We start from the raw sequence: 20,448 nt of genomic DNA, 5'->3' as shown, positions 1-20,448 counted from the left end.
CTGAATAACTATGGTTTGTCTGTCAGTTGTTCTTTAAAGTAAAAACAGTGTTCCATTAAAAGAGAAGCTAGTTTAACTCCTAACCCAAAAAAAGCACAAGTGCTTTTCCTCAATCATTGTAGTTCCATCTGCCAAAGTACATTACACAAACTTTCAATTCCATCTCACAGAATATTAAAACCACATGTACTCACAGGTCAAAATTTAATAAAATTAATCATTCCTACGACTTCATCCAGAACATTCTTAAATGGTGTTGGCTTTTTCTATGTGAGTGGGTGGCAGTGAAGAGTATGACGACTGTCAGTAGAGTTTGGTGCCATGGTCTTGATTTGTGTCAAAGCACCTACCATTGCTTTTACACCATCAGTGCAAATGTCCACACAGTGAAAAAGGAAAGAATGGCTCCATATCGTTATGAAAACAATTTTGACCTTATGAGCCCCCTGAAAGGTTTCCAGGGAGCCCAAGACTCCACAAATCACAGGAGATTTTACAGGCTTACTGTGGTTGCTATGGCGTAAAAAAAGAGGTGAAAAAAGAGGGTTTGAGCCCCAGCTCTGCTTCCACTGGCACTGCAATACGCCTAGTGCCCCCAGCCCTGAGCCAACCAGGACTAAGAACCAGCATGATTGCTCACCAGCTATTACTGCCCTCAATGGGTCACATTTTTTTCCTCTGTTCAGCAGGAAGTTGTAAGCTCCCTTCTGGCTTCATAGTCCAATCTGGTTCTTTGCCTAATGTAGACCACAAATAAGAGCATGTGGGCCTTGCCTGTGGGTTCCCTTGGTGGTACCTGCCTGTCTGTAGGGACATGTTCGCTTAAATGAGATCTATCCCTGCATCAAGGACACCAAGCAGACAGGCCCAGCCCAGGACCTCAGCCTCAGCTGCCCAAGAGGTAGAGGCTCTGCCTCCCCACCATGTGTGCTCACTGCACTGCCCTCATACACTCACTTTTGGACAAGAGGTAGAGGCTCTGCCCCCCCACCATGTGTGCTCACTGCACTGCCCCATACACTCACTTTTGGACAAGAGGTAGAGGCTCTGCCCCCCCACCATGTGTGCTCACTGCACTGCCCCATACACTCACTTTTGGACAAGAGGTAGAGGCTCTGCCCCCCCACCATGTGTGCTCACTGCACTGCCCCATACACTCACTTTTGGACAAGAGGTAGAGGCTCTGCCTCCCCACCATGTGTGCTCACTGCACTGCCCCCATACACTCACTTTTGGACAAGAGGTAGAGGCTCTGCCTTCCCACCATGTGTGCTCACTGCACTGCCCCCATACACTGACTTTTGGAAAGGACACAAGGAAGACCAGGATCAAAGTCTCCTCAGTAAGTCCTGCAAAGCACAGGACCTCGCCTCAACTATGCTCTGTTCTTCAAGTGGGAAGGCTTCTTGGGACCTTACCACAGTACTCTGGACAACAGAGGCACTCCACAGGCTCCAGGGCATCCTTATCAGCTCAGGAGAAGCTGTGTCCTGAAGATGCGGTGGCACCCAGAGCAAGAGAAATAGAAATGATGGGTGCTAGGTGGGGCATGTCCAAGAGGAAGAGGCCCCTGTGGATATCCAAATGAGCCAGGGAAGGGGGAAGTCATGTGGGGCTGGATCCCTGTTCCAGGAGCCGGGGAGAAGAGCCGGTCCCAGCATGGGTCACAGACCACTATGGGAATCTACGGATCACATCTCATTCCAGTGCCCTCATATAAAAGCCAGCTACTACACCTTCTCTCAATATCAGCCTCCACACTAATCATATGACTAATACACGGCTTATCTTTGAAAAACTATTAAACCAAAACTTTCAGTTTCCTAAGTGGACCTAGAGAAGTATGGCTACCTCAAGCTTATCAATTTTTTAGTAAGCAACATAACCTACTTCATTATTATTTGTTTAATTAATTAGATAATTAATGAAATAGCCTGTGAAAGGGCCATATATGCAAAGCAATCCTCAAATACCAAAGGAGCCAAGAAACCAAAGAAGGAGGCAGAGAAATCCAGTTTGTTGGTATTGGGTGATTTACTGGAGAATTTACAGACAGAAGCATGGTCTTGGGCAGGTGCAAAAAGGTAGATCTCTGCACAAACCCCCAGACATAGAGTTTATATCTCGGAACAAAAGTATAGTGCTCTGGAAGATATGTGTAGGATGCTACAGTCATCACAGCCTATGATCTCTGCAACAACAAGGGCTGTTTTGAAGAAAACTTACAATGAATTGGTCTTCCTACATAAAGAGTAATAACATCAACTAAACATTGTGGAGGTATTATCGGCTCAGGGTTAGTCAGAAGTTACATGGCAGATTTACATTTAAAATAAAGTCACTCTGGAGTCTTGTCTTGACTCAAGTCAAGATAATTCAGTGAAAGACATTACTGAGAAACATGGTTCCACCACAAAATCTCATTATCTTCAAAATTCCATAAAAACTCAAACCAGCAGTCTAGGACCCTAAGTATTATGGTGATTATTAACTGGGTTATATCACAGAAAACTGTAAATTGGACTCTCTGTGTCACCATTTTGGATTGTTTCTTTTTTGCTTAAGGATAATTATAAATAGAGCTCAGAACTCTATAGAAGAGCACCCAACTCAGTAAAACTCATAGACCTGCTCACTGGACCTCTCCTCTCTCAATGCTGTAAGTTTCCAAGGCTGGTTTGGGTACCTTATAGTAGAAACACATGGCCTCGGGGGATGAAGTTAGTGTGCTAAATAAATCATTTACCTTCCAAAAGTACTTCAGGATGAAATAATAATGTCTTCTCTAGCCAGAGAGCTTTACTATTGAATGTGTTTGCACATCAGTCATCTCATGTTGCTTCCACAAGGGCCCCAGGAGAAGCTCAGGCCAGGTATTCACTTCTGCCTGTCTTCAAAGCAGAAAAAGATTCAAAGCAAGAAGGCCCAGACACTTCTTGTAGGATACTACAGATAGAGAGCAAAGCAAGAAGGCCCAGACACTTCTTGTAGGATACTACAGATAGAGAGGGATGAGTCTGAGAGTTGTCCACATCACTGCAACTTAAATACAAAACTCTTCTCTTCATCAAAAATGTTTATCTTTATATCTCATTTTATTCAAAAAAACTGAAGTGTCTTATTTTTTCTTCTTGTAAGAAATCAGAAAAGGTTTGATTTTCCAGTGTTAATACAGTTAAAAACAAAAAAGATGAACTGCCATACCACACCTTTGTGATGTCTGCTTAGAAAACTGCCACAGATGTACAGCTTCATTTTCAAACAGTGGAGAGGCGGAGGGAAGTAGAAAATGGGTCAAATAATTCCCAAAGAAAGAGTCTAATCAGAAATTTTCTTCTTTCAAATTATCTATTATTAAATACATATTTCAACAGAAATAAATTAACACAGAATTGGGCTCCTTGAAGAGGGTGACACCATAATAAAAACTGCTGTCAGACAGCTGGTAATGAGAAGACCTATTTTATACAGTGCATGTCATTTGGTGAAACTGTTTACCCTTGATCACCTGAAGGCAGATCATGCACACGCCCAGCCTCCAGCTCAGGCGGAAGAGAAAAAGGAATACCAACTGTCTAGGTGACTGTTACCCATTTTGCTCAGTTGAGCATCACAGAAAGACATGGGCTTAGGCAAAAACTAGCTGGCTTGAGAGAGACAGAAAAGCATCTAGAGACAGTCCAGAAACATGGGCCTCACAATCCGGGAAAAGCTATCCCTCTGCACCCCAAGAGTAAGATATGCGACTGAACATGTTCTGAGCAGCAAAGACCCATGAAGACTCCACAATGAAGAGAGGGCTAAACTGTGCACACAGGTGAGATTACAGGTGTGTCTCCATCCACACCCATGCCTATTCTATTATGTTAAGCTTCAAGATACCCTGAGTAGGGAGAGACACATGCATAAGAAAGCAAAAATATGAAGTAGCTGGAAGATTGTGACTAGAAAAGAACTTTGGCTATAGTTACTGGCATATGAAACTACCAGACGCAAATAGATCAGAAGCTACTAGAATTGGGGAGAAACTGCATTGCCAAAGAAATATGAGCCTAAAACAGTCAGTGACTGTCAAAACAACCCCAGGCCTCCAAACTTCCACAAGCAGAAAGCAGGCTGTGGGATCTTGCAGCCCCTAACCCCTAAGAAAGATGTTCTCCCTATTTTAGTCCATTTTCTGTTGCTTATAACAGAATACCAAAAACTCAGTAACTTATAAGGAAAAGGAATTTACTTCTTACAGTTATAGAAGCTGAGAAGTATAAGGTCAAGGAGGAGAATCTAGTGAGGAAGCTTCTTGCTGGTGAGGACTCTGCAGAGTCCTGAGGTGGTGCAGGGCATCACACAATAAGGGGCTGAGTGTGCTAGCTCAGGTCTCTCTTCCTCTTTTTATAAAGTCACCAATTCCACTTCCCTGATAACACATTAATCCATTAATCCATTAACCCATGAATGGATTAATCCACTCATAAGGGAACAGCCCTCAAGATCCAATCACATCTTAAGATTAAACTTCAACATGAGTTTTGGAGGGGACAAATAGTCAAACCATAGCACTCCCAAGGCCTAGCCAGATGGAGGGACAGAGAAAGGAGGCCTGGAGGACAACAGACCAGTTTCTCCTGCCCCCACTCCCAGGGTAGAAGGTGAAAGAATCAGACACGCCACACTGACCATGATGAACGAAGACAAAAACAAGATTGTGTCAAAATCCCTCTCCCCACTGACATAAGTGATGACTGTTTCTTTACCAATCACAGCTTTAACCTCACTCCAGTCTAACTTCCTTGTAGATAAGATTTACAGACACTCATCATAAAATTGTCCCCACTTACTGATACCATCCCACTTTCTTGAACCTTCCCCCAAATCACCTAACCAAAGCCCAAATCCTGTAACAGGTTCTTTCTAACATCCTCTTACCACAACACCCCATGGTTCCCAGGTGAGTGTCTAGTGGCCTTTGCTTAGAAAACATTGATAGATGCCTTCATAATACTTGACTGTGGGATGTTGCTCTAACTGTGGACCAAGAACTGATGTTTATCTTCCATTCTCCCCTTCCAAAATGGAAGTTTTAAAAATTGCAATTGGCTTGGTTTGGCTCCACTACTGTACAGTGTGAACAGCAGACAACCTGTGTGTCAGTTCACTCATCAAACGACAAGAGCGACAACTGGATTTGATAAAGACCACACAATGCTAGAAATCCATCCTTTGTGCAAGACACAGTAACTGGGGCAACTCTGGATTGTGTCCCTGGAGAGATGAGTGCATGACAGTTGTGAAAGAAGGGTGTGCCAAGGCGAAGGACTGAGGCAGATAACTAACTGTTCATAAAGAACTGTGCTCCCCTTTCCCAGGACAGCATTGAAACTGGGAAGCAACTGTCAACCAGAAACAACACACTGCAGATTTCATGCCTGCATCTAGATAGAACCCCGTAACTGGATCTTGCCAGTGGAAAGTATGAAGAGATACAGATCATGGTCCTCGTCACTTTTGGGCCAACATGGCTGAGAAGCATGTGTGCCTTCTCCATGTGTGCTCTCCCATCTGCCAGCTGGACTGACAGGAAGCTGGGCCTAGAGGATAAGGATGCCACCTCCGTAGCAGATGGCATGACCACCCACTGTGAGGAGCTAGGCCGAATCACCACACAGAGGAAACCTCATCACTGATGAGGAGCATCCACAGTGAACTGTTACATGAGCAAGAAGTAAATTTTACCATGTAAGGCCCTGAAATTTGTGGGATTGAAAGTTAACCAAAATATCCAAAAATTGGGGGCAAGAGATACGAGTAAAAGCATGAATCAGATACTGAGAAACCACCCCTCAATTTGCACTGGAACCACAAAGGGCTAACCCCTCAAGGTAAAGAATGAGTCCTCAGAAGCAAGTTAGCCCTCCCAAGCACTGAGCCTTTGTTCTGCTCTTCCAGTTGTCCTTAAGACTACACTGGATTAAGTTCACTCCTTTAAGAACCTTAGCAGTACCTGATGAAAACCTCTCTAAAAACAATAATCATCCCAAATTATTCCAAATTATTCCTCAAAATATTCTGCAAATACAAATGTCTAGTAGCCTAAAAGAAATTAGTGACACACTGAGGAAGAAAGAGTAGAAATCACAGAAAACAAAAACACATCTACAAAGACAAGAAGTTGGAATTACCCAACATAGACTATTTTAACAACTACACTTGTATAATAACAAAAACCCAAACAACCCAATTAAAAATCTGGCAAATGACCTGAATAGACATTTCTCTCAAGAACACATACTACTGGGCAATAAGCACAAGAAAAGCAAATCAAAACTACAAAGAGATATCACCTCATACCCATTAGAATGGCTATTATCAAAATAATAATAAGTGTTGGTTAGGATGTGGAGAAGCTGGAACCCTTGTGCATTGCTGGTAGAAATGTAAAATGCTGGAGCTGCTATGAAAACAATACAGTCATTCCTCAAAAAGTTAAGAAAAGTATTAGCATATGATCTAGTAATTCCATTTCTGGGTATATGCACAAATTAAGTAAAAGCAAGGGACTCAAATATTTGTATACCCATGTTCATGGCAGCATTATTCACTATAGCCAAAACGTAGATGCAACCCAAGTGTCCATCAAAGAATGAATAAACAAAATGTGATATATATATATACACACACACACATAATGGAATATTATTCAGTCTTAAAAAGGGAAGAAATTCCAACACATGCTACAACATGGATGAACCCTGAAGACATTATGCTCCATTAAATAAGCCAGTCACAAAAGGAAAAATATTTATGACTCCACTTATATGAGGTATCTATAGTAGTCAAATTCATAGAAACAGAAAGTAGAATGATAGTTGCCAGGGGTTTGGAAAAGGGAGTTATTGTTTAATGGGTAAAGAGTTTCAGTTTTGCAAGATGAAAAGAGTATTGGGGATGGATGGTTGCACAACAACATGAATGTACTTAATGTCACAAAATTGTACACATAAAATGTACTCTTTAAAATGGCAAATTTTATGTTATATATGTTTGACTAAAATTTTAAAACTATAGTTGCTATAATTAAAAACAGAAACAATAAATTAGAAGCTACAAAAAGTAACAGTTTCAATTTTTTTAAATCTAAAACTGAAAAGTTATAAAGTCATGAATGGGTTTTAAAGCAGATTGAGTGCTGCTGAAGAAAGAATTGGTGAACTGGAAACTAGGTCAAAATAAAATAAAATATTCAAAGTAAAGTGGAGTAGCCAAAATCCAGAAATATAAGAGAGAGCATGAGAATATATGGTGAGAAATCTAACACAAATTTAATCAGAGTCCCAGAAAGAAAGAAAAGAGATGATGCAGAAGCAATAGCTGAAGAAAATGGCAGTGAATTTTCCAGACTTATGAAAGACATCATGCCATAGATACAAGAAGCCAACATACCTCAGGCAGGGATGCATGGAACTGAGTGAAACCATAGAAACCTAAGGATAATTGGAAAATCCTTTATGGCAATAGATTACCTCCAGAGGATGGCAGTTACATTTACTGACTTCAGAACAGGAACAAGAAAAGCCAGATGCTGTGGAAATATATCTCCAATGTGCTGAAAAAAATAATGCCAACATTAAATTCAATATATGGAAACAAAATCTTTTAAGAATAACATGAGAGTGTGATATCAGTGAAAATAGCAAAGTAAGAACTTCCAAAAATCCCTTCTTTCACAAAAGCAATTTTTAAATGCCAAAAATTGGCCAAATCAACTTTTTTTTAGAAATCTAGAAATTTAACCAAAGGCTTGCCACAATCTGGAGAACATTTGTTAAAGAAAAATGGTTAAATATCCTAAGAACATAAATTTTGCGATATTTTAACTTGCCCTATTCCCATCCCCCCACCCCCAACCCTACCCCAGCTCTATAGTAGTCTTGAAAACCAACCGCCTACAATCAGAGTGAAAATCAACAGCCTGGCAGCAACAGAAGAACACAAAACAGAGTTGAAGCTCCTTCAAAGTCTTATTATTTGTTATGGCTAACAGGTTCCACTTGCAAGGTTACATTTATTTGACCTGACACGGAGCTCACTGAAAAGTATTTTCCTTAGAGGTATCTGTCAAAACAAAGACAATTGTTTAATTTTGTGACTACCTGAGACAGCGGACAACAGTTGGAGCAAATAATATATTAACTCAAAAGCTTAAAAGGAAAATCTGGGGAATGAGATGCCCACAGGGTATTAAAAACTCTATATATTTCTGGAAATCTAGAAGGCCATGGTGCATACATAGAGCTATGCACCTACTCAAGGTTGTGCGAATGCCCAGAAAAGAAACTGGAGTGCCCTGAGGTAGCCCTAAGCTCTCACACTGAGCTGACATTGTGACTCTGCACAATCAGAAAGTGAAGACTAAGGCACTTAGAAACTGGTAGGTTACATACACGGGGTCTCTTGGGAAAGTCTGTGAGACTGACTGATTCCAGGCATTTAAGGAAACCTCTGTCCAATTATTAGCTGACCACTAAGCTATTCAAGTACAGAGTCAGTGAAGATACATGACAAAGAATACAGACTTTACAGAGTTAGTTCAGGAAAATCACTACATAAACAAATGAACAGAAACTACTATAACAAGCAGCAACAATAATAACAACAACAACAAAAATGGAAGAAAGGAGAATCAGATTTCCAGAGTTGCCACATTATATTATTTAAAACATAAAGTTTTCAAAAAAGTACTATGACAGATACAAAGAAACAGGAAAATATGGCCCATACACAGGGAAAGAAAAAGCAATCAATAGAAACTGTTCCCAAGGAAGCCCCAGTGTTGGACTTTAAATAACCTATTTTAAACGTATTTGAATAACTAAAGGAAGCCATGTCTAAAGGATTAAAGAATGGCAGTGTTGTTTCACCAAGCAGATATCAATAAAGAAATTATAAAAATAAACCAAATAAAAATTCTGGAGTTAAAAAATACAATAATTGAAACAGCAAATTCATTAGAGTGGTTCAACATCATATTTGAACAGGCAGGAGAATCAGTGAGCTTAACGATAGATCAACTGAGATTAACCAATCTAAGGAACAGAAAGTAAAGAAGTTAAAAAAAAAACGAACTGAAACTCAGAGCCCTGTGGGAAACCACTAAGAATACCAACAGATGGCCAACCATGGTGGCTCACACCTGTAATCCCAACATTTTGGGAGGCTGAGGTGGAAGGATGGCTTAAGGTTGGGAGTTCAAGACCAGCCTGGGCAACATAGTGAGAACTCCTCTCTATAAAAATGGAATGAATGAATAAATGAATGAATGAGAGAAAGAAAGAAAAAGGGAAAGGAAGGGGGAAAGAAAGAAAGAAAGAAAGAACTAACAGATGCACAATGAAACTCTCAGAAGGAGAGAAAATAAAGGGGTACAAAGAATATATGAAAGGATTATAATTGAAAACCTCCCAGATCTGATGGAAAAAATTATACATTCAATAACCTCAATAAGCCTCAAGGATAAACTCAAAGACATAGACACCTAAATACATTATAATCAAACTATCAAAACACAAAGAATTGTGAAAGCAGCAAGAAAGTAACTCATTAAAAAGGGATTCTCAAATCGCTTGAACCTGGAAGGCATAGGTTGCAGTGAGCTGAGATCGCGCTATTACACACCAGTCTGGAGACAAAGCAAGACCCTATCTAAAAAAAAAAAAAAATTCTCAATAAGAATAGCGGATTTCTCAACAGAAACCACAGAAACTAGAAGTCTGTAGGATAACATATGCAAAACCATGAAAGAAAAAGACTGTCAAACAAGAATTCTATATCCAGAAAAATTATTCTGCAAAAACAAAGGAGAAAGTAAGACACTCCCAAATAAAAGCTGAGAGAATATGTCACTAGAAAACCTACCTAACAAGAAACAGTAAAAGGAGTCCTTCAGGCTTAAATTAAAGGACACTAGATAGTACAGAAAATCCAGGTGAATGAATAAACAGCACCAGTAAAGTTGTAACTATAATGGTAAATATAAAAGACAGTATAAATGTAACTTCTGTTTGTAACCCTTTCCTCCTACTCGATTTAAAAGATAACTACATATCATCAATGAACAGAAATATGATTTCCTCTTTTCCAAACTGGATGCCTTTTATTTCTTTCTCTTACCTGACTGCTCTGGCTAGGACTTCCAGTATTATGATGAATAAGGGTGGTGAAAATGGACATCCTTGTTTTGTTCCAATTCTTAGAGGGAATGCTTTAGGCATTTCCTCATTCAGAATGATGTTGATGGTGCGTCTTTCATAAATGGTTTGAATTATTTTGAGGTATGTTCCTTCTATGCCTAGTTTATTGAGGATTTTTTCATGAAAAGATGAATTTTATTAAATGCTTTTTCTGCATCTATTGAGATAATCATATGGCTTTTGTTTTTAATTCTGTTTATGTGGTAAACCACATTTAATGATTTACATATGTTGGACCATCCTTGCATCCCTGGAATAAAACCCACTTAATTGTGATGTATTATCTTTTTGACACGTTGTTGGATTTGGATTGCTAGTATTTTGTTGGGGATTTCTGCATGTATTTTCATCAACGATATTGGTCTCTAGAGTTTTCTTTTTCATTGTATCCTTGCCTGGCTTTGGTTTGGGGGTAATACTATCTTCACAGATTGAGTTAGGGAGAAGGCCCTCCTCCTCAATTTTTTGGAATAGTTTCAGTAGGATTAGTACCGGTTCTTCTTTACACATCTGGTAGAATTCAGCTGTGATTCCATTTGGTCCTGGGCTTTGTTTTATTGGGAGAATTTTTGCTACTGATTCAATCTCGCTACTTGTTATTGGTCTGTTCAGGATTTCTAATTTCTTCCTGGTTCAATCTTGGAAGGTCGTATGTTTGGATATGATCTTGTACCTACAAAGCCCTAAAGACTCTTCTAAATGATTCCTGGATTTGATAAATGAATTCAGTAGAGTTTCAGGATACAAAATTAACTAACAAAAATCAGTAGCACTTCTTTTTTTTTAAAGGTGGAGACTCACTCTGTGACATAGGCCGGGGTGCAGTGGTGTGATCAAGGCTCACTGTAGCCTCAAACTCCTGAGCTCAAGTGATTCTCCCACCTCAGCCCCCCAAGCAGCTAGGACTACAGGCATGTACCACCATGCCTGCCTAATTTTTTTTTAAATTTTTTTGTAGATATGCGGTCTCATTATGTTACCCAGGGCAGTCTTGAACTCCTGGCCTCAAGTGATCCTCCTGCCTTGGCCTCCCAAAATGCTGGAATTATAGGCATGAACCACTGTACCCCAGCAGTAGTATTTCTAAACACCAATAACAATCAAGCTGAAAACCAAATAAAGAACTCAATTTCATTTGTGATAGCTACAAAAAAATAATAAAATACCTAGGAATACATTTAACCATGAAGGTGAAAGATTTCTACAAGGACAACTGCAAAATGCTGATGAAAGAAACTGTAGATTACACAAACATATGGAAAAACATCCTATGCTCATGAATTGGAAAAATCAGTATCATAAAATGACCATACTGCCCAAAGCAATCCACAGATTCAATGCAATTCCTATCAGAACACTAATGTCATTTTTCATAGAGTTAGGGAAAACAATTATACAATTCATATGGAACCAAAAAGAGCCCAAATAACAAAATCAAAAAGAACAAGGCTAGAGGCATCACATTACCTGACTTCAAATTATACTACAAGGCTACAGTAACCAAAACAGCATGGTACTGGTATTAAAAGAGACACATAGATCAATGGGGACAGAATAGAAAATCAGAAATAAAGCCACACACCAACAGAAAACTGACCTTTGAAAAGTTAACAAAACACTTGGGAAAAACACTCTATTCAATAAATGATGCTAGGAAAACTGGATAGCCATATGCAGAAGAAAACTAGACCCTTATCTCTCACCATATACAAAAATTAACTCGAGATGGATTAAAAACTTAAATGTAAGACCTAAAACTATAAAAATTCCAGAAGAAAACCTAGGAAAGATGTAGGGACCAGCCCCACAGGGTCAGTGGGTTTTCCTCCTTGTGTACAGAGATGAGACATGGCAGAAATAAAGACACAAGACAAAGAGATAAAAGAAAAAACAGCTGGGCCCGGGGGACCACTACCACCAAGGCGCAGAGACCGGTAGTGGCCCCGAATGCCAGGCTGTGCTGTTATTTATTGGATACAAGACAAGGGGGCAGGGTAAGGGATGTGAGCCATCTCCAATGATAGGTAAGGTCACGTGGGTCACGTGTCCACTGGACAGGGGGCCCTTCCCTGTTTGGCAGCCAAGGCAGAGAGAGACAGAGAGAGAGACAGCTTACGCCATTATTTCTGCATATCAGGGACTTTTGGTACTTTCACTAATTTTGCTACTGTTGTCAGAAGGCAGAGCCAGGTGTACAGGATGGAACATGAAAGCGGACCAGGAGTGTGACCGCTGAAGCACAGCATCACAGGGAGACGGTTAGGCCTCCGGATAACTGTGGGCAGGCCTGACTAATGTCAGGCCCTCCACAAGAGGTGGTGTAGTAGAGTCTTCTCTAAACTCCCCCAGGGAAAGGGAGACTCCCTTTCCTGGTCTGCTAAGTAGTGGGTGCTTTTCCTTGGCACTGATGCTACTGCTAAACCACAGTCCGCTTGGCAACGGGCATCTTCCAGACACTGGGAAGACCAAGTGCTGGGAAGATGCTACCGCTAGACCAAGGAGCCCTCTAATGGCCCTGTCCAGGTGTGACAGAGGGCTCACACTCTTGTCTTCTGGTCACTTCTCACCAGGTCCCTTCAGCTCCTATCTCTGTATGGCCTGGTTTTTTCTAGGTGATGATTGTAGAGTGGGGATTATTATAATATTTGAATAAAGAGTAATTACTACAAACTAATGATTAGTGATACTTATATATAATCATATCTATGATCTATATCTAGTATAACTCTTGTTATTTTATATATTTTATTATAATGGAACAGCTCGTGCCCTCAGTCTCTTGCCTCAGCACCTGGGTGGCTTGCTGCCCACAGAAAAACTCTTCTGGACATTGGCCTAGGCAAGGAATTCATGACTAAGACCTCAAAAGCAACTGCAGGCCAGGCACAGTGGCTCACACCTGTAATCCCAACACTCTGGAAGGCTGAAGGCAGGCAGATTGCTTGAGCCCAGGAGTTCAGGACCAGCCTAAGCAATACGGTGAAACCCCATCTCTACAAAACAAAACAAAACAAAAAAAACTTAGTCAGGTATATTGGCACATACCTGTAGTCCCAAGTACTTGAGAGGCTGAGACAGGAGGATCACTTGAGCCTGGGAGGCAGAGGCTGCAATGAACCGAGATCAACAATAACAAAAATAGACAAAAGGGACTTAATAAAAAAAGTGTCTACACAGCAAAAATAATCATCAACAGAGTGAAGAGACAACCCGCAGAATGGGAGAAATATCTGCAAACTATACATCCAACAAAAGACTAATATCCAGGATCTACAAGAAACTCAAACAACTCGACAAGAAAAAAAACATAACCCCATTAAAAGTGAGCAAACATGAACAGGCATTTTTCAAAAGATATACAAATGGCCAAAAAACATTTGAAAAAGTGCTCAACATCACTAATCACCAGAGAAATGCAAATTAAAACAACAATGAGATATCATCTTACAACACTCAGAATGGCTATTATTAAAAAGTCAAAAAATGACAGATGTTGGCAAGTATGCAGAGAAAAGGAACACAAATGTAAATTAGTACAATCTCTATGGAAAACAGTGTGGAGATTTCTCAAAGAACTAAAGATAGAAATAGAACTACCATTTGATCTGGCAATCCCACTACTGGCTATCTACCCAAAGGAAAAGAAATCACTGTATCAAAAAGATACTTGTACTCGTATGTTATTACAGCACTATTCATGATAGAAAGATATGGAACCAACCTAAGTATTCATCAATAGATGACTGGATAAAGAAAATGTAGTATACATATACCAAAAAATACTACTGAGCCACATAAAAAAATGAAATCATGTCCTTTGCAGCAACATGGATAGAAATGGAGGCCATTATCTTAAGTGAAATAATTCAGAAACAGAAAGTCAAATACCATATATTCTCACTTACGAGAGAATATGGGAGCTAAGTAATATATACACATGGACACACAGAATGTAATAATAGACACCAGATATTTGGAAAGGTGGGAGGGTGAGAGGCGGTGGGGAATGAGAAATTACCTAATGGTTAAAATTTACACTATTCGGGTGATGCTTATACTAAAAGCCTAGACTTCACCAGCATGCAATATCTGCATGTAATAAAACTGTACTTGTTCCCTCTAAATCTATTTTTAAATTGAAAAATAAAAATTATTAAAAACAAAACTGTAACAAGTACAGATAACTGTAAAAGCCAGTAATTACAAATCTGTGTTGAAGTGCACAGAATGTACAAGATGTATTTTTTTTTTTTTTTTGAGATGGGAGTTTTGCTTTGTCTCCCACGCTGGAGTGCAATGGTGCAATCTCAGCTCACTGCAACCTCTGCCTCCTGGGTTCAAGCAATTCTCCTGTCTCAGCCTCCCGAGTAGTTGGAATTACAGGCATGCACCACCACGCCCTGCTAATTTTTGTTATTTTTTAGTAAAGACGGGGTTTCACCATGTTGGCCAGGCTGGTCTCGAACTCCTGACTTCAAGTGATCTGTCCGTGTCGGCCTCCCAAAGTGTTGGGCTTACAGGCGTGAGCCACCATGCCCAGCAAGATGTACTTTGTATGACAATAACAGCACAAAGGAAGGAGGGAATGGAGATATACAGAAGCAAAGTTTCTGTATACTAGTGAAATTAGACTGGTACTAATCCAAACTAAACTGTTATAAATTGCCAGTAGTAAGACCCCAAGTAACCACTAAGAAAATAAAAAATAGTAAAATAAATGATAAGGGAAATAAAACAGTACACTAGAAAATATATATTTAATACAAAGTCAGTAACGGAGTAATAGAAAATTCAAAAAGACACTGCATAGAGAAAACAAGAAGGAAAATGGCTGGCATAAATTTCACCTTGTCAAAATTGCATTAAATGTAAATGGATTAAACATTCCAATATAAGCAAAGAAATTGTCTAAATGGATTTTTTAATGATTCAATTATATGTAGTATACAAGAAAGACACTTAAATACAACGAACAAATAGGTTGAAAGCATGGAAAAATATATACAATGCAAACAGTAGCCAAAGGAGAGCTTGAATGGCTATATTAACATCAGAAAAAAACGGTCTTTAATACAAAAATTGTTATTAGAGACAAAGAATATTTTATAATTATAAAAAGGTCAATTCATCAAGAAGCTCTAACAATTATATACATATATATGTGCGTACATAGAAAATAAAGCCCCAGAATGCATGAAACAAAAAATTAACAGAAAAAAGGGAGAATCAGACAGTTCAACAGTAACAGTTGGAAGCTTCAAAAGTCCATTTTCAATACAGGATGGAATGCAAGACAGAAAATCAGAAAGAAAACAAAAGATTTAAACAATACTAATAAACTAATTAGACCTAGCAGACATTTATAGAATTCTCCATTCAAAAAGCAGAAAACACATTATTCTCAAATACACATGGAACATTCTCTAGAATAGACCAGGTGTTAGCCAAGAAAATAAGTCTCAAAATTTTAAAGGATTGAAATAATATAAAATATGTTCCCCAACCACAAGGGAAAAAAATAGAAATCAGTAACAGATAAAAATTTAATTCAAAAGTTTGTGGAAATTTAACAATACACTGCTAAATAACCAAAGAGTCAAGGGAGAAACCACGAGGGAAATTAGAAAATACTTTGAGATCATTAAAAACGAGGCCAGGCACAGTGGCTCACGCGTGTAATTCCAGCACATTGGGAGGCCATAGCGGGAGGACTGCTTGAGCCCAGGAGTTCAAGACCAGTCTGAGCAACATGACAAGACCCTGTGTCTCACAAAAAATTTAAAAATTAGCCAGGTGTGGGGGAATGCACCTGTAGTCCCACCTACTCAGGAGGATGAGGTGGGAAGATCGTTTGAGCTCAGGAGACTCAAAGTTGAGGCTGCAGTGAGTTGTGATGGCACAAATGCACTTTAGCCTGGGTGTCAGACCAAGGCCCTGTCTCAAAAAAAAAAAAAAAAAAAAGGAAAGTAAAAGAAAGCACAACATATCAAAACTTATGAAAGGCAGTGAAAGCAGTTCTTACAAAATTATAGCTGTAAACACCTATATTAAAAGAGAAATATCTCAAATCAATAACCTAACGTTCTACCTTAAGAAATTAGAAAAACAGCCAACTAAACCTTTGCAAGCGGAAGAAAGAAAAAAACAAATATTCGACCAAAAATGAAATAGAAAATAGAAAAACAACCATGAAACCAAAGTTTTTTTTTTTTAAATGACCAATGAAATTGACAAATTTTTATCTAGAATGACCAAGAAAAAAAGAGGGAAGACTCAATTTACTAAAATCAGAAAGAAAACTACCAACCTCACAGAAATAAAAGGACTATAAAGAAATATGAACAACTGTTGGCCAATAAATTAGATAACCTAGCTGAAATTCAAAAATTCCTAGAAAGACAAACTATCAAAACTTAAAAAATAGTACATCTGAAAAAAACCTAAAACAAGTAAAGATATTCAGTATTTTAAAAATTTCCCACAAGGAAAAATTAGAAACAGATGGCTTCACTATTAAATTCTTCCAAACATTTAAAGATTGAACACCAATCCTTCACAAGGAGAAACGGACACTTGCCAACTAATTCTATAATACCAAAACCAGACAAACAGATCACAAGAAAACTACAGATTAACATGCCTTAAGAATATAAACATAAAAATCTTTAACAAGGCTGGGTGTGGCGGCTCATGTCTGTAATCCCAGCATTTTGGGATGCCGGGGCAGGCGGATCACTTGAGGTCAGGAGTTTGAGACCAGCCTGGCCAACATGGTAAGACCCTGTCTCAACTAAAAATTCAAAAATTAGCCATGCATGGTGGCACGCACCTGTCATCCCAGCTACTCAGGAGGCTGAGGCAGGAGAATCGCTTGACCCCAGGAGGCAGAGGCAGCAGTGAGCTGAGATCACACCTCTGCACTCCAGCCTGGGTGACAGAGTGAGATTCCATCTCAAAAAATCCTCAACAAAACACTGGCAAAACCAAATCCACCAATATATAAAAAGGATTATATGCCATGACAAGTGAGATTTATCTAGGGAATTCAAAGTTGGCTCAACATACAAAACTGAATCAATGTAATACATGACATTAATATAATAAAGGACAAAAATAACATAGTATAGATGCAGGAAAAGCATCTGACAACATTCAACACGCTTTCATGATAATAACACTCAACAAAATAAGGATAGAAGGGAAATTCCTCAACCTAATTAAGGGCATCTATAAAAATTCACAGCTAACTATACTTACTGGTGAGAGGCTAAAAGCTTTCCCCCTAAGATGAGGAACAAACAATGATGTCCACCCTTGCCACAGCAATTAACCATTGTGTTAAAGCTTAAAACCAGGGCAATTACATGAGAAAAATTTTAAAAAGGCATGCAGATTAGAAACAAAGAATTAAAAGTATCTATATCTGCAGATGATATAATCTTGCATATAAAAAATCCTCAGGAATCCACTAAAAAACTATTATAGCTACTAAATCCTATGCTCATGGATTGGAAAACATAATATTGTTAACCTGACAATACTCCCCGAATTATCTACAGATTCAATTAATCCCCATCAAAATTCTACCTGCCTTTTTTTTTTTCCAGAAAGTGACAAACCAAACCTAAAAATCATATGGAAATGCAAGGGACCAGGAATAACCAAAATAAATAAAAAGACCAAAGTTGAAGGACTCACACTTCTCAATCTTAAAACTTACTACAAAGCTACAATAATCAAGACTGTGTGCTGCTGGCATAGAGAGAGACATCTAGGTCCATGGAATAGAGTTGAGAGTTCAGAAATAAACCCATATTTTATGGTCAACTGATTTTTGACAAAAGTGCTAAGGCCATTCAATAGGTAGTCTTTTGAACAAATGGTACTAGGACTAGAAAGCCACAGGCAGAAGAACGAAGTTAAACTCCTCCTTCATACCATAGATAAAAATTAACTCAAAATGCACCAAAGACCTAAATTTCAGAGCTAAAACTATAAAACCCTTAGAATAAAACAGAGGTGTAAATCTTTGTGACCTAAGATTAAGCAATGTCTTAAATATGACAAAGCACAAGCAACAAAAGAAAAAAATAGATAAATGCAGTATTACCAAAATAAAAATCATTTGTGCATCAAAGGATACTATCAAGAAAATGAGGCCGGGCACGGTAGTTCACACCTGTAATCCCAGCACTTTGGGAGGCCAAGGCAGGTGGATCACGAGGTCAGGTGATCGAGACCATCCTGGCTAACACGGTGAAACCCTGTCTCTACTAAAAATACAAAAAATTAGCCAGGCGCAGTGGCGGGCACCTGTAGTCCCAGCTACTCGAGAGGCTGAGGCAGGAGAATGGCATGAACCTGGGAGGCAGAGCTTGCAGTGAGCCAAGGTTACGCCACTGCACTCTAGCCTAGGCGACAGAGCGAAACTCTGTCTCAAAAAAAAAAGAAAGAAAGAAAAGAAAATGAAAAGACTACTCACAGTTGGAGGGAAAATATTTGCAAATCATATACCCGATAAGGGACTAACATACAGAATATATAAAGAACACAACTCAGCGATAAAAAGACAATCCAGTTTTTAAATGGGCAAAGGATTTATTTATTTTTGCTTTTGTTTTCAGCTTTTTTTTTAAATTTATTATACTTTAAGTTCTGGAATACATGTGCAGAATGTGCAGGTTTGTTACACAGGTATACACATGCCATGGTGGTTTGTTGCACCCATCAACCCATCATCTACATTAGGTAGTTCTCCTAATGCTATCCCTCCCCTAGGCCCCCACCACCAACAGGCCCTGGTGTATGATGTTCCCCTCCCTGTGTCCATGTGTTCTCATTGTTCAACTCCCACTTATGAGTGAGAACATGCAGTGTTTGGTTTTCTGTTCTTGTGTTAGTTTGCTGAGAATGATGGTTTCCAGCTTCATCCATGTCCCTGCAAAGGACATGAACTTATCCTTTTTTATGGCTGCATAGTATTCCATGGTGTATATGTGCCACATTTTCTTTATCCAGTCTATCACTGATGGGCATTTGGGTGGGTTCCAAGTCTTTGCTATCGTGAACAATGCTGCAATAAACATATGCATGCACGTGTATTTATAGTATAATGATTTATAATCCTTTGGGTATATACCCAGTAATGGGATTGCTGGGTCAAATGGTATTTCTGGTTCTAGATCCTTGAGAAATCGCCACACTGTCTTCCACAATGGTTGAACTAATTTATACTCCCACCAAAAGTGTAAAAGCTTTCCTATTTCTCCACACCCTCTCCAGCATCTGTTGTTTCCTGACTTTTTAATGATTGCCATTCAAACTGGTGTGAGATGGTATCTCATTGTGGTTTTCATTTGCATTTTTCTAATGACCAGTTATGATGAGCATTTTTTCATGTGTCTGTTGGCTGCATAAATGTCTTCTTCTGTTCATATCCCTCGCCCACTTTTTGATGGGGGGTTTTTTTTCTTGTAAGTTTGTTTAAGTTCTTTGTAGGCTCTGGATATTAGACCTTTGTCAGATGGATAGATTGTAAAGACGTTCTCCTATTCTGTAGGTTGCCTGTTCACTCTGATGATAGTTTCTTTTGTTGTGCAGAAGCTCTTTAGTTTAATTAGATCCCATTTGTTGATTTTGGCTTCTGTTGCCATTGCTTTTGGTGTTTTAGTCATGAAGTCTTGGGCAAAGGATTTAAATAGCCATTTCTCCAAAGAAAAAACAAAAATGGCCAATAAGCAGTACATGAAAAGGGCTGAATACCATCAGTCACTACAGAAATGCTAATTTATACCACAATATCTACTACTTCCCACCCACTACATGGCTATAATCAAAAAACTGGAAAATAACAAGTGTTTGAGAGAATGTGCAGAAATTGGAACCCTCATAAATTACTGATGGGAATATAAAATGGTGCAGCATTTTACATTCCAAATTGTTTGGAATTTTACATTGCCAAATTGTTTCCCGAAGATGTTGCAGCATCTTCGGGAAACAATTTGGCAGTTATTCAAAAAGTTAAACAGAGTTACTGTGTGACTCAGCAATTCTACTTCTAGTGTAAACCAAGACAAGTGAAAACATATATTCATATGAAAACTCGTACTACTGTTCATAGCATGTTGTTCATAACAGCCAAAAAACAACCAAAATGTCTATCTACTGATGAATGGATAAACAAAATGCCATATATCTATACAAC

General features: G+C 38.9%; 1 protein-coding gene across 41 annotated transcripts in view; it reads right to left on the bottom strand.

Annotated features, from left to right (window-relative positions):
• PCBP3 (poly(rC) binding protein 3) overlaps positions 1–20,448 on the bottom strand; it is a 300,088-nt gene that overhangs the window by 268,165 nt on the left and 11,475 nt on the right. For 8 of the 41 annotated variants that reach the window (XM_054468331.2, XM_054468348.2, XM_063659852.1 and 5 more), the window contains exon 2: positions 7,518–7,600. The exons of 27 other annotated variants lie outside the window; for them this stretch is intronic. The gene's annotated coding sequence lies outside the window, so the exon portion shown is untranslated. Of the gene's footprint in view, positions 1–7,437; positions 7,601–20,448 lie in introns of all 41 variants that reach the window. 6 more of the 41 variants (XM_054468346.2, XM_063659851.1, XM_054468343.2 and 3 more) reach the window with 1 other exon arrangement.

This window comes from Pongo pygmaeus, chromosome 22 (assembly GCF_028885625.2).
Source record: "Pongo pygmaeus isolate AG05252 chromosome 22, NHGRI_mPonPyg2-v2.0_pri, whole genome shotgun sequence".
In the NCBI taxonomy this organism is placed as follows: Eukaryota; Metazoa; Chordata; class Mammalia; order Primates; family Hominidae; genus Pongo; species Pongo pygmaeus.
Note: the sequence above shows the minus strand (reverse complement) of the source record. Positions and strands in the feature narration are given on the sequence as shown.